At 37.3% G+C, this 12,381-nt stretch overlaps 1 long non-coding RNA gene across 1 annotated transcript; it reads left to right on the top strand.

The window, feature by feature from the left end:
• The first annotated feature begins 2,357 nt into the window (after nucleotides 1–2,357).
• Nucleotides 2,358–6,700, top strand: LOC121521378. Its single transcript, XR_005992850.1, has 3 exons — nucleotides 2,358–3,396; nucleotides 5,028–5,153; nucleotides 6,533–6,700. It is a non-coding gene; the product is annotated as an uncharacterized LOC121521378 (long non-coding RNA).
• Nucleotides 6,701–12,381: the final 5,681 nt, after the last annotated feature.

Raw genomic sequence — 12,381 nt, 5'->3', positions numbered from 1 at the left:
AACTCAGGCAAAAAGCATTAGCAACTTTTTTTATTTCCACTACTTAAATTTCAGAAATTCATCTGTAATATTTTTGTTTCTGATAACCAAAACTTGCTCACAAACTTTGGCATAATGTCATAAAAAGAAATATGACCTTTCTTGTCCTTGAATACCAAAAGTTGACTCTTACAAAGTGTCGTAATAGAACCAAACTGTTCTCAACAGTTTGTTTTACGGTCTGTCTAAGCTGCACAAATGTATTTGCTAAAGTATTGTTTTTAATTACCAAAAGTTGTGGGCAAGCTCTTGTAAGCTTTGTTGCACAAATGTATCGGCAATTTTTTTTTTTTAATTACCAAAGTTGCATGAAGGCTCCTGCGTTTTCTCCAAGCGGCAACCTCCGGTCCTGAAGTGCAAAAAATTGCAATACTGCGAGTGTCCATTTGAGGCTGGCTGCAGGAACACCGAAGTCCCGTCTGAACACATGTTAAAGATGTTTTTTACTCTAGAAATAAAACCCTGGCTTACACCCTGGTTCAAAAAAACCAAACATGTCTCATTAACTAATGTCTTCATGTGCTCTCACTGTACTGGGGGTGAATTGTTTGTACCACAATTATTTAGATTATATTTAGGGAAAACCTCACTGCGGACTGATTGGTGCGTCTCATTTGATTGACAGCTCGACAGGCAGACGCTACCTCCAGAAGGACGGCTTTAGTGCTAGCTAGCTGACAGGAAGTCAAGCTCAATGGGTGGGCCGTTAGGTTGAGACATCGATTTCAATATGGCCGCCGTGGATTGGCTTCAAAAGCTGTTTGAGTCCGTCTATTGTGGCTGACATCACACAGGCTTTGAACAATTCTTTCTCTATTCCAGTGGTTCTCAACCTTGGGGTCGGGAACCCTTTGGGGGTCACGAGACACTGAGAGGGGGTCTCCAGATGTCCTAAAAAACTATGAATATTTTTTAATTACACTGTTGCCACTTTACAACAGTTTTGTCAAATTTTAACCCCTTTTCATCAGTTTTTTCCCACCAATTTCAACAAATTTTTTTCCATTTAACACCTATTTTTGTCAGTTTTTAAACTCTTTCCACCACTTTTTTTCTGCCTGTTTTTGCCACCTCTGATCTAATTCTTGCCACTTAAGCTAAATGTTGCCTCTGTTGACCTATTATTGATACTATTAACCCCTTTTTACCACTTTTTACACCCAGTTTTTCCCATTTTAATCACATTTCACTATTTGATATGACCATTTTGCTAGTTTAACCAGTTTCTGCCAATATCTGCCTATTTTTTTTTTCTCAGTTAACCCTTTTTTTTGCCAATTTAGATCAATTTTTCATCCCATTTCACCAAATTTCCACCCATTTTGAACCAATCTAAAGCCCTTTGAACCACTTTTGAACTCCCTTTTACCACTGTTTATGCCCATTTTTGCCATCTTTTTCTAATTTTTGCCACTTCTAACCCATTTCTGATACTTTAAAATCCAATTTCACCAACTTTTCCACCATTTTTGCTGTTACTAACCCATTGTAGCAATTTTTGAACCATTTTAATTTTTTAACTAAGGGGATTTGCATTTGTAAGAAGGCTATTTTCTACATGAATGATTAAAAAAGATATTTGCTTCTTTGATATTAGTGGTTATTTCTTTTAGGTTAAATATGAAATATGGATATCACAGCTTAACTTCACAATGGATCATGGTTTTGCTGACCTCCATGGGCCCCCAGTTTTGATAGGCCCCAGAAAGCTCTTCCATTTACCCCCTTTGTGCACGGCCTTGTCTCTACATGACTATTTAAAATTTTGCATGGCTGTGTTCAACCACCTTCAGGAACAGCAGGGGTCCCCGGTCTCTGGCATCTTTATTTTGGGGGTCGCGGGCTGAAAAGGTTGAGAACCCCTGATCTAGACTACGGTTTTCTCTGCCTGTCCGATCCCTGCAGCACAGACTCATTTTATCCTCTGAGCAGCTCAGAAGATGCGGCAGTAGAAAAAAGGTTGTTGCTAGCGTCTCTAAAATAATAATATCTATAGTAGGAGCATGGACTCTGTTGTTTACACGTAGCATATAAAAATGTTGACCTGAATGGACACCATGGTTGTGTCATCTTCCTCCTTCTCCTTCTTGGTGGATTTTCAAACCAGCCCTGTGCATACCGCCACCTACTGTATCAAACTGTGCATGCACACAAGTGTGGGATTTATTTCATATCCATCTGGGCAACACCCCATGGACGGTGTTTGGGAAGGGTGGAACCTTTCAGGAAAGACTTGGAGTGTGATTGGACAAACCTTCTGCCTGACACACTCATTACAGGCCAATCAGAACTACAACAACTATGACGTAGTACACATAAACTACATAAAATAAGCTTGACAGGTAGCTGTTGTCATATTAATACACGATTCTTTGCGATCAGTCAAGCCCACATTAACCCAGCCAGGAAAGAGGTGAAAAACTTTCTTACTGGTCAAATCCTAGATCATACTGAGATCTGTTTACAGCAGCCTTACTCCAACGTATCGAGTGTGTTAAAGCTCATATTTTTGTATTTAACTTTACAAGGACTTTAATGGTTGTTAATGGCAAAAAACAGATCAGGGCATCCATATCTGTAACTGATATGCTGTATAAATCTGCTAAATTATTTCTTTGTTTTATCAGTTAATCAATTGGCGGATCAATTAACAGGGAAATTAATATTTTATGAAAGTAATGTCAGAAAAAATCTAACGGATATCTCGATTTACCTCCTACAGCTTTAAAACCCGTATTTTTATCATTAAACAAGCATTGATTATCTGTTATTTAGGTTATTTTCATGATAATTACATTAAAGATGCTATAAGGGAGAAATATGCCTCTGTATTTCATTAAAACTCAATTTTCCTGCCTTTGTTTACATTCTTCTAATGAATATAACCTCTGATGAATGCACATAAAAGTGTATAAAATGACAATAATATGGCATGCTGGCTCATTATGGTTTGTTTTATCAATAAAATCCACATATCTGAGTCATTTTTACTGTCCGAGTCATGTTGGGACATAAAGTTTTCTTCCTAAAGCCGCTCGAGGTGAAATGTAAAGCCGGCTCTGTGGAGTCATCCGAGGACACGGTAAAAATAATCCATGTGGACGTTGGAATCAACCAGCCGTATGTGAACGCAGCGCAGCACTGAGGTGACAGGAGGCAACGCTGCTCTCTCTCTCTCTCTCTCTCTCTCTCACTATAGTATCGCCATGGCAACATGCCCAACGCTCTGAAGTCGCCTAGCAACAGCGGCAGGCTATAACGAGGGATGAACATGGCTGCCGCCAAAAAAAAAGAAAAAAAGACACAACCCCCATGACTGTTCGAGAGAGCAGCTGATCCGGGCCGCCAGATTAGATGGTGTGACATGTGATAAGAGATAAATCATCTATTTTCATGTATAATGATTTTATTTTGGTACATTGTTTTGCTTTATTTTGGTGGGTGTTTCCTGCTGTGAATGGGAGACGTTACCTTAAATGACCTCAGGAGGTTAAATCAGGACACTGCAGCAGCTCGGCGAACAAAGAAAGTCTGCACACAAAGCTGAAATATTTATGACAATAATCACAAAGATGTAAAAATATACCATCTCTTTATTTATGGCTGTTTGAGGCTATTACCCACTACTGTACTATAGAAATGACTTAGATATTTTTAGTGAAATAATAAGAGAAAAGCATGTGTGGAAAGTACAAAGAATAAACACCAGCTGGGATTTTTATATGTTTAACAAAATGCACCTGAATTTCTTTGAGACTACCTTTATTTGTGAAGCCTGTTTTATAACAAGGTGTGCTTTGGCACACATGAAGTTGCAAACAGAGCAAAAAAATAAAATGGATTTAAAGCAAAAGCACCCAGCCACACAACCCAAACACAGTAAAAAGCCCAGAAAAACATCAAATATATTGTGGTAGTTACTGTTCTGTTGATCTCAGTCAGCAGGAATTACTGCACTGATCAAATCAGTATAATTTAATAGAAGCAGATTTGGTTTTATTTTGATATTTTCTTTGCTTTATGTTGCTTTGAATGACTCTTTCTCCCCTCAGTGACCCCGAGAGGTGAGGTGAGGACACTGCAGCAGACCAGACAACAAAGACAGACTGGATATAAAACTTCATGATCATTTTAAATCACATTACATGGAAATAACATAAAAAATCTAACATGGGCTGCAGCCTCTACATTACACTGGTGTCAGAATATTACACATAGTAGTAAATGGCTGTACACACTGACCCGATATCACACTGATTTTAATGACTTAATATTCAAACTAAAGCTGTCAGCATTAATCACAATAGTTTTTCTTCTATAATTATTATTTACTTTAGAAGCATGATCAGACAAATTCATCTTATTGGATAGATATTTCTATCTCTTATTTGTATACTAGATAAAAACACTCAGTATCTGCATTTTGAGTAAATTTGAACCCGCCAGGAGGACGCCATATTTTGGTCCACACTGGTAGTGTGACGTCATCTGGCCACAGCGCTCCTCAGCCTGTCCTGTCTCAGACTGCAGCATGAGCAGTGAGTCTCACGTGGTTATCAGCCAAAATAAAAAAAATTATAAACTGACACATTTAGCTTGTTTTAGCAAATTTGTGTGCCCACATTAGTAGAAAATGTCTTGAAGACTACGATAAAGGACACGAGCGAAAATGTGTCTGTGTAGTAAAGTTGTCCACATAGTCCAATATGTCAGAAATAAACACTATATGAGTACATTTCTGGTTTGTGCTGTACACTGAATCAAGACACTTGTTGTGAGGTTTATTGAGCTAAAACTTGTAAAGAATGACAGCAGGGAGACACAATGGAGACGTGTCCAGTCTGTAACAGCCGGTACTGTTAGCTAGTACAGGCCGAGGAGCTCTGTGGTCAGATGACATCACACTACCAGTGTGGACTAAAACTTGTCTGATAATTTTGGATTCCTTTTAAAATTTGCACATTTATCTTGTCGTTTGTAATTTTCAGGGATGAAAATGGAAATTCAGTACCAACACATCTGACACCGACTGGACTGAAATACATCACAGATTTCGATGCTTCATTTCGGTACCCCTCCACCCCAATGCCACCCCCTGCTGCTCCAATTGAAAGGTACAAAAATAGGTCATGAATTTGTGCCATTTATCTGCATTCATTTAGTTTCATCAGACCATGAATGTATTTAAATCATTTTCCTCCCTCGGTGACAGTCACGCTGAATGACATGTTTACTTTGTCTCTAACGCAACACCTGTAAATAAGTTTATCTCGAGGCTTTTACATGAAAAGGTAGCATCATTTTCCTTTTCTTATCCTTGAATTTTTATTTCTCTATCATTAACGTAAAGATTTTTCTCTGTCATTAACGTTACAGATGGGTTTAAAAGGCAACAGTGTTAAAGTTGGTAATAGTGACCTCTCACAGGCAGATTCCTGATTAGGATGCTCACTTCTGGTGGTAATCAGTGCCAGAAAAAACACAATATTTGCCTTCATACGCTCTTAATGCATTTTTGGTCATTTCTACCCTTTTTAGTTTTAGTCAATGAAAACTCTAAACATTTTAATCTAGTTTTAGTCCATAAAAAATCCTCACATCTTAGTCTTTACTTTTAGTCCAAGCATTTATTTTCTTGCCTAAATCTGGTACCAAACCATGGTAGTGTGTTCTCTGCACTCTGCCAAACCTGGGGTCCCTGCTTTCTACAGCTGAGAGGCAGAATAGATATAGATGCATTGCATTTTGACAGATTTACCCACAGTGGAGAAATATCACAGATTTTGAATGTCTGACGAAAACTAAATTACATTTTAGTCTAGTTTTAGTCATCTTTTGTCAGTTTTAGTCATCACAGATCTATTTTTGTTAGTTTTAGTCTAGTTTTTTCATGGGAAAAAAAGGTTGTCAATGAATAGCTTTGGTTGACGAAATTAACACTGCTCCACACTGTCATAATTTTACTATTTTTTAATTTTTTAAATCTATTTCTGACCTATTTTTTTGATATTTTTGTCTCTTCCTTAAACTGACCCCAAGAGGTAACTTAAGGACACTGCAGCAGAGCAGACAACAAAGAAATGCTGAAAATAAAACTTTATTTTGAAAAACCATTCAATAAAAACATTTAAAAGTTAGCAGCTGGGGTTTCTTTTCATTTGAGACTAAATCTTTACAAAAGATTTTTTCCCTCTGACACTGAGGAAGTTAACATAATGTTAAAAAATGTCATTCTTATTTATTTAATAATAACTGCTGAATCTTGACCACATTGGGCATTTCCTATCAATGCTCCTGTTTAATGCCGCATGTGATTTTATTGAGTACATTTTCTATTAATCATCTGAATTTGTAGACAAAAAATATTAAATATTTCTTTTAAAGCTGGTTTTGTGCCGGTACCGCTCTGATAATCAACAAGAGAAATATTTAACATTTATTCCAGCTAATTATTTAAATTTAATCTCATTTCTTTGGGTTTTAACTGAAATAGACTCTGCTCACCCTGACTGACCCCAAGAGGAAACACGAGGACACTGCAGCAGGAAGAGGAGGGACAAAGAAAGGCTAAAAAGACTTTTAAATGGGAAAATACTTTTGTAACATGAAGCATATTTCTAATTTCTGATACTTAAAACACCACTGTAGTAACAAAAATATTATGATTAAGAAGATACACTAAATCTAATTACATTTAAACTTCACTGTAACATTTAAAATAAAAACTCAACTTTTTCCTTAACTGAATAAAATACATTTCTCACTAATTTTAAGTTTTGTATTATTTTGTCTTATTTGATGTAATTGTGTCTATTTTAAATGTTTCTGTGAGTAAGCTGGTTTCCTTAAATGACCCCCAGAGGAAATACGAGGATACTGCAGCAGCAGGAGAACAAAAGAGGGGCTGAGAAGAGTGAAAAAGTGCTTTTAAATTAAAATGATGTGTTAAAATATTTCTGTTCTAGATGCAATAAACCTCAATACAATGATTGGAAATATACTTTATTTAAATACATTTGGACTGGTAATGTTTGAATGCTGTGGTTAAATCCTGAAGGGGAATATCAAACTTTTACCTCTTCTTCATCACTTTGATTTTCACTTTACTACATTTAATAGTATGTTTTTAACTGGTATGTGTATTTTTTATGTATAATATCCTCGCTTAGCCTCTACCGAGATAAACTCTGCTCACCCAGACCGACCCCAAGAGGAAATACGAGGACACTGCAGCAGGCAGAAGCAGAACAGAGACTGTAAGCATTTTTAAAGAACTATTCTGGATGGAAATAGCATTATTTATTATTTATTATTTATATTTCTGATATTCTAATGCATCAGCACAATAGTGGAGACTTTTTACATGAATATATCAGAGATGTCCATATTGATTGTGATCTAATTATTGTGGGCTGGCTTGAATTTTTAGCCTTTATAAGTGTAAAGCACATCAGCATTGTTAATTATATTAAACTAAGTGCAGTACCTCTGGATGGGTTTAAGTCTAGCAGAGTCACCCAGAGACAAATAGAATCCGGTACATACCAGTGGAGGACAAGAGAGTCCACTAAAGTCCAGTAGGATCAGGTAGAGACCACTAATGTCCAGTGGAGAACATAAGGATCCAGTAGGATCTGTTATAGTCCAGTAGGGTCTTATACAGACCATTATAGCCCAGTACAGACAAGTGGAATCCAGTGGAGACCATTAATGTCCAGCTGGGTTCAGTTAAAGCTAGTAGGGAACAGCGTAGTCCAGCTGGATGGGTTTAAGTCCAGCAGGGTCAAATAGAGACAATGAGAGGTCCAGCACATACTGGTGGAGTACAGTGGTGTCCAACTTGGTCCATCAGAATCTAGTAGGGACCAGTGGAAAACAAGTCAGCCCACTTATGTTCAGTAGGATCAGGAAGAGACCACTTAGGTCCAGTGAAGAACATTAGGATCCAGTAGGATCTACTTGAGACAATAAGAGTCCAGTGGAGACCATTGGTGACCTGCAGGGTTCAGTTGGGACCAGTTGGGTTCAGTTGAGGCCAGTAGGGTACCCGGGTCTTTGAGCTTGAACTGAAATAGAACTGCCTCCCTTAAATGACCTGAAGAGGAAATCTGAGGACTCTGCAGCAGACCAGACTACAACAATGAGACTTAAGAACACATAAAAACACTTTTAAATAGGGTTAATGTTTTATTATTAGCACAGCACTTTTATATTTATGATAGTGCTAATATCACGACTATGATGGAAATATTACACATTTATAGGTTTACAATTTTTATATCTACTAAGGCGAGTAATATTTAGACTGATGTAACATTTTAAAGGGAATTACTTTACGTGATCCTGTTTTACAACACTTTTTATATTAACTTTTTATTTCGTTGTTTTTTGTTTTAATTGATTCTCTTTTCAGCTTTCTCTGAGACAAAATACTTCTCCAAACCGACCCCACGAGGTGAAGTGAGGATACTGCAGCAGACCAGACAACAAAGACAGGCTGGATGTGAAGCTCTGAGTGGGGTAACATCTGAAAACACTGGCAGCACTAACATTGTCTCAAACACAACTGTAGGAAACTGTGTGATTAAATACAAACTTATCGTAGAACAGCAGAAGAAAGATGATAGTTTCACTTTGGCTTGAAGTGTTTCACATTATTCAAACATTATTTACATCAACAGCATGAGGCTAAATAAATGTACCTCGACTACTGCCCTTATCCCAGAGAGCATTATTTATAGGAGCTTGTTTGACTTTGCTAGACAGAGATATACCTCTCTTCAGAAAGTGTCTGCTGGCCTTCTTCTGTTGATGTTGCAAGCAAAACGGGAGTAGCAAACTGGTTGCAAAGTGCCATGAAAAAGTTTTTGTCCCACATGCCGAGTTTAAACTCATTAGCCACATCTAGACCTGATTACTGCCAACCCTTTTGAATCCAGAAACCCCTTAAATAGAAGCTGTCTGACAAAGTGAAGTTGTCTAAAAGATCTCCAACACATCATGGAACCATCTAAAGAAATTCAAGAACAGATGAGGAACAAAGTCATCGACTTATATCAGTCTGGAAAGGTTAACAAAGACATTCGAAGGCTTTAGGACTCTAGAGCAGAGGTTCTCAATGACAGGGACCCCCCACTCTACTTGGAGGTGGTTGAACACAGTCATTAACATTAAAGAATAGTGCAGACAAGGCTGTCCATAAGGGGGGTTAAAGGAGGGAGGTTTCTGGGACCCAGCCAAACTGGGGACCCATAGAGGTCAACAAAACCATGGTCCATTGTGGAGTTAGGCTGTGAAATCCATGTTTATATTTGACCTAGAAAATAACCACTCTTATCAAAGAAACAAATATCTTTATTCATTCATGTAGTAAATAGCCTTCTTTAAATGAAAATAACTTGTCAAAACCATGATTAAAATGGGTTAAAATGGCCAAAATTGGTTAATAATGGCAAACAATTCTGAAAAGGTGGTTGAATTGGATATTTAAAGAACATAAGGTGGCAAAAATTAGAAAAAAGTGGCAAAAACAGGCACAAAAAGTGGCAAAAGGGGATTTAAAAGTGGCTGAAATGGCTTTAAACCGCAAAGAAATGGTGGAAATTTGGTGGACTGGGATGAAAAATTGATATAAACTGGCAAACATGGGTTGACTGTGGTAAAATGTGCAAAAAGGGTTGTAAAAAGTGGTTGATAGATGTAATAATGGGTCAACAGGGGCAACAATAGGCAGAAAGTGGCAAGAATTGGTTTAGAAGGGGCAAAAAACAGGCAGAAAAAAGTGGTGGAAAGGGTTTAAAATTGACCAAAATGTGTTTCAAGTGGCAAAAATGTGCTAAAAGTGGTGTTAAAAAGTGATGTAAAAGGGTTAACATTTGGTAAAATTCGTGTCAAGTGGCAACAGTCTAATTTAAAAAATATTCTTAGTTTTTTAAGGCATCTGGTGACCCAACCCCAAGGTTGAGAACCACTGCTCTAGAAGACCATGGTGAGAGCCATTACCCACAAATGGAGGAAACTTGAAACAGTCGTGAACCTTCCCAGGAGTGGCCGGCCTATCAAGATGACTCCAAGAAAGCATGGACAACTCATCCAGGAGGTCCCAGAAGAACCCAGAACACAAGACCTGCAGGCCTCACTGACTCAGTTAAGATCAGAGGTCATGATTCAACAATCAGAAAGAGACTGGGCAACAATGGTATCATGGGAGAATTCCAAGGCCAAAACCACTGCTGACCAAAAAGAGCACAAAGGCTTGTCTTACTTTGACTAAAAACATCCTGATGATCCCCAAGACTTCTGGGAAAATATTCTGAGGACTGACCAGACAAAACATGAAGTGTGACAAATATGCAAAACACACACACAAAAAGAGAGAAATCAGGAAGGGGCAAATAGTTTTTCATAGCACTGTGAGGCTCAGCTCAGTTTAAGTTTTTTTATATCCTATCTAGAATGCAGATAAGTTCATTTAACTACATGTTGATGTGGACTAAACTAGCATACAGATTTCTTTTTCATTTATTTCTTCTTCTTTTGTTGTATTTTATAGAAAATACTTAATTGTCTGTGAGGAGCTTAAGTTTGATTCACTGGGAACCTTAATGAAGTTTTTGAATCTTTATCATCCTGGAAAATGTAAACTCAGCACTCAGAGTTGATTCACTGCTCGGCTCAAACAGGAGGGAAAAACAAGTTCCAACAGTTTCCTCATTTAGTCGCTCTGTCCATGCTGATAAGAAACCTGGAAAACATCCAGGCAGAGCGTTCCTGAAAAGCAGAGAGCTACGGAATCTGCAGAGGGATCCAAAATGTTGATCCCTATTTTCAAGAAACAATGAGAGAGAAACACGAGAGCAAAAAAAACCCACCTCTCAGCTGTTCATAAAAATAGGATTTAAAAAAGTACCATCATCGTTTTTTACGTTTTCATAAAGAATTCAGCAGCTCACGAGTCATCTGAACCCTCAGATATCAGACATTTATCTTTTTCTGCTGTCTTATTTCATGGTTTATCAATATGAGCTCCCTTATCTGTGGTTTGGTTCTTCTATCTAGAATCCTAATATGAAGCTATAAAGCAGGGCTTTAACACACAGGAAGTTAACACTGTTCCAAAGCTGGGAAATGCTGGTAAATCGTTCAGTTCACCTTGAAACTGCTCGAATTTGACCTTGAACAGGTCTGTGAACCCTGATGTGAACACAGTACTAAAATAAATTAACAATAAAGAAGATGGAGACATTAAAAGAGTAAAGTTTGTCATTTAAAATAAATTAACCTGTACATTTAGCAGAGCAATGTGGTAAAAGAAGGTTGAATTGGAACCATCGTGACATTTTTTAAAATAAAAATCACAATAAGTTGATTGATTGGATACTAAGGAAAGATTTTTATATCTTTGGGGCGTATTTAACAAAAAGAGAAGCCCAGATTTTATTTTATTTGTAAATAAGGTTGAAGGAGACAACGTGAAATTTAAAACTTATTACAGCAACAAGTGAAGATTTTTCACTGCCGAAGACACTCAATCTCTGCTTCGCTCCATGCAATGAGGGTGAGGGTGTGTGTGTGTGGTTTGTAAACATGATGGCACGTGCAGCTAAGCCCCGCCTCCTCCTCCTCCTCGGTCACATGTCTGCTGCAGGCTGAGGTCAGTGAGTTCAGAAACATGAGCCCATCCTCCCTCTGCTGTTAGCTTAGCTTAGCATAGTGAATGGAAACGAAGGGAAAGTGTTAGCATGGCTCTGCACAAAGAAATCACACATCTCCAAACACCGCTCTTTCTCTCTCTCTCTCGCTGACACATTTTAACGCCTATTCATGATGTAGTTTTTATAGTACAGAGGGGTTCATATAATGAAGAACAAATACAATACTGTAAAAAATACGACTATCAAATTTAGTGTTCCAATTTAAACTCCTTTTCATGTTGTAGTTTTTACAGTACGGGGCGTTCATATTATGAAGAAGAAATACAACACTGTAAAAAAATACAACTGTCAAATTTAGTGTTTGAATTTAAACTCCTATTCATGATGTAGTTTTTACAGTATGAAGGGATTCACATAATAAAGAACACATACTACACTGTAAAAAAATACGACTGTCAAATTTAAAGTTTTAATTTAAACTTCCATTTACGATGTACGTTTTACATTAGGAAATGATAAATATATTAAAGAAGAAATACTACACTGTAAAAAATACAACTGTCAAATTAAGTATTTAAATTTAAACTCCTATTTATGATGTAGTTTTACAGTACGGAGGGATTCATATAATAAAGAACACATACTACACTGTAAAAAGTACGACTGTCAAATTAAGTATTTAAATTTA

The sequence above is a fragment of the Cheilinus undulatus genome, linkage group 14 (genome assembly GCF_018320785.1).
Source record: "Cheilinus undulatus linkage group 14, ASM1832078v1, whole genome shotgun sequence".
In the NCBI taxonomy this organism is placed as follows: domain Eukaryota; kingdom Metazoa; phylum Chordata; class Actinopteri; order Labriformes; family Labridae; genus Cheilinus; species Cheilinus undulatus.
This window is presented reverse-complemented; position numbering and strand designations above follow the sequence as displayed.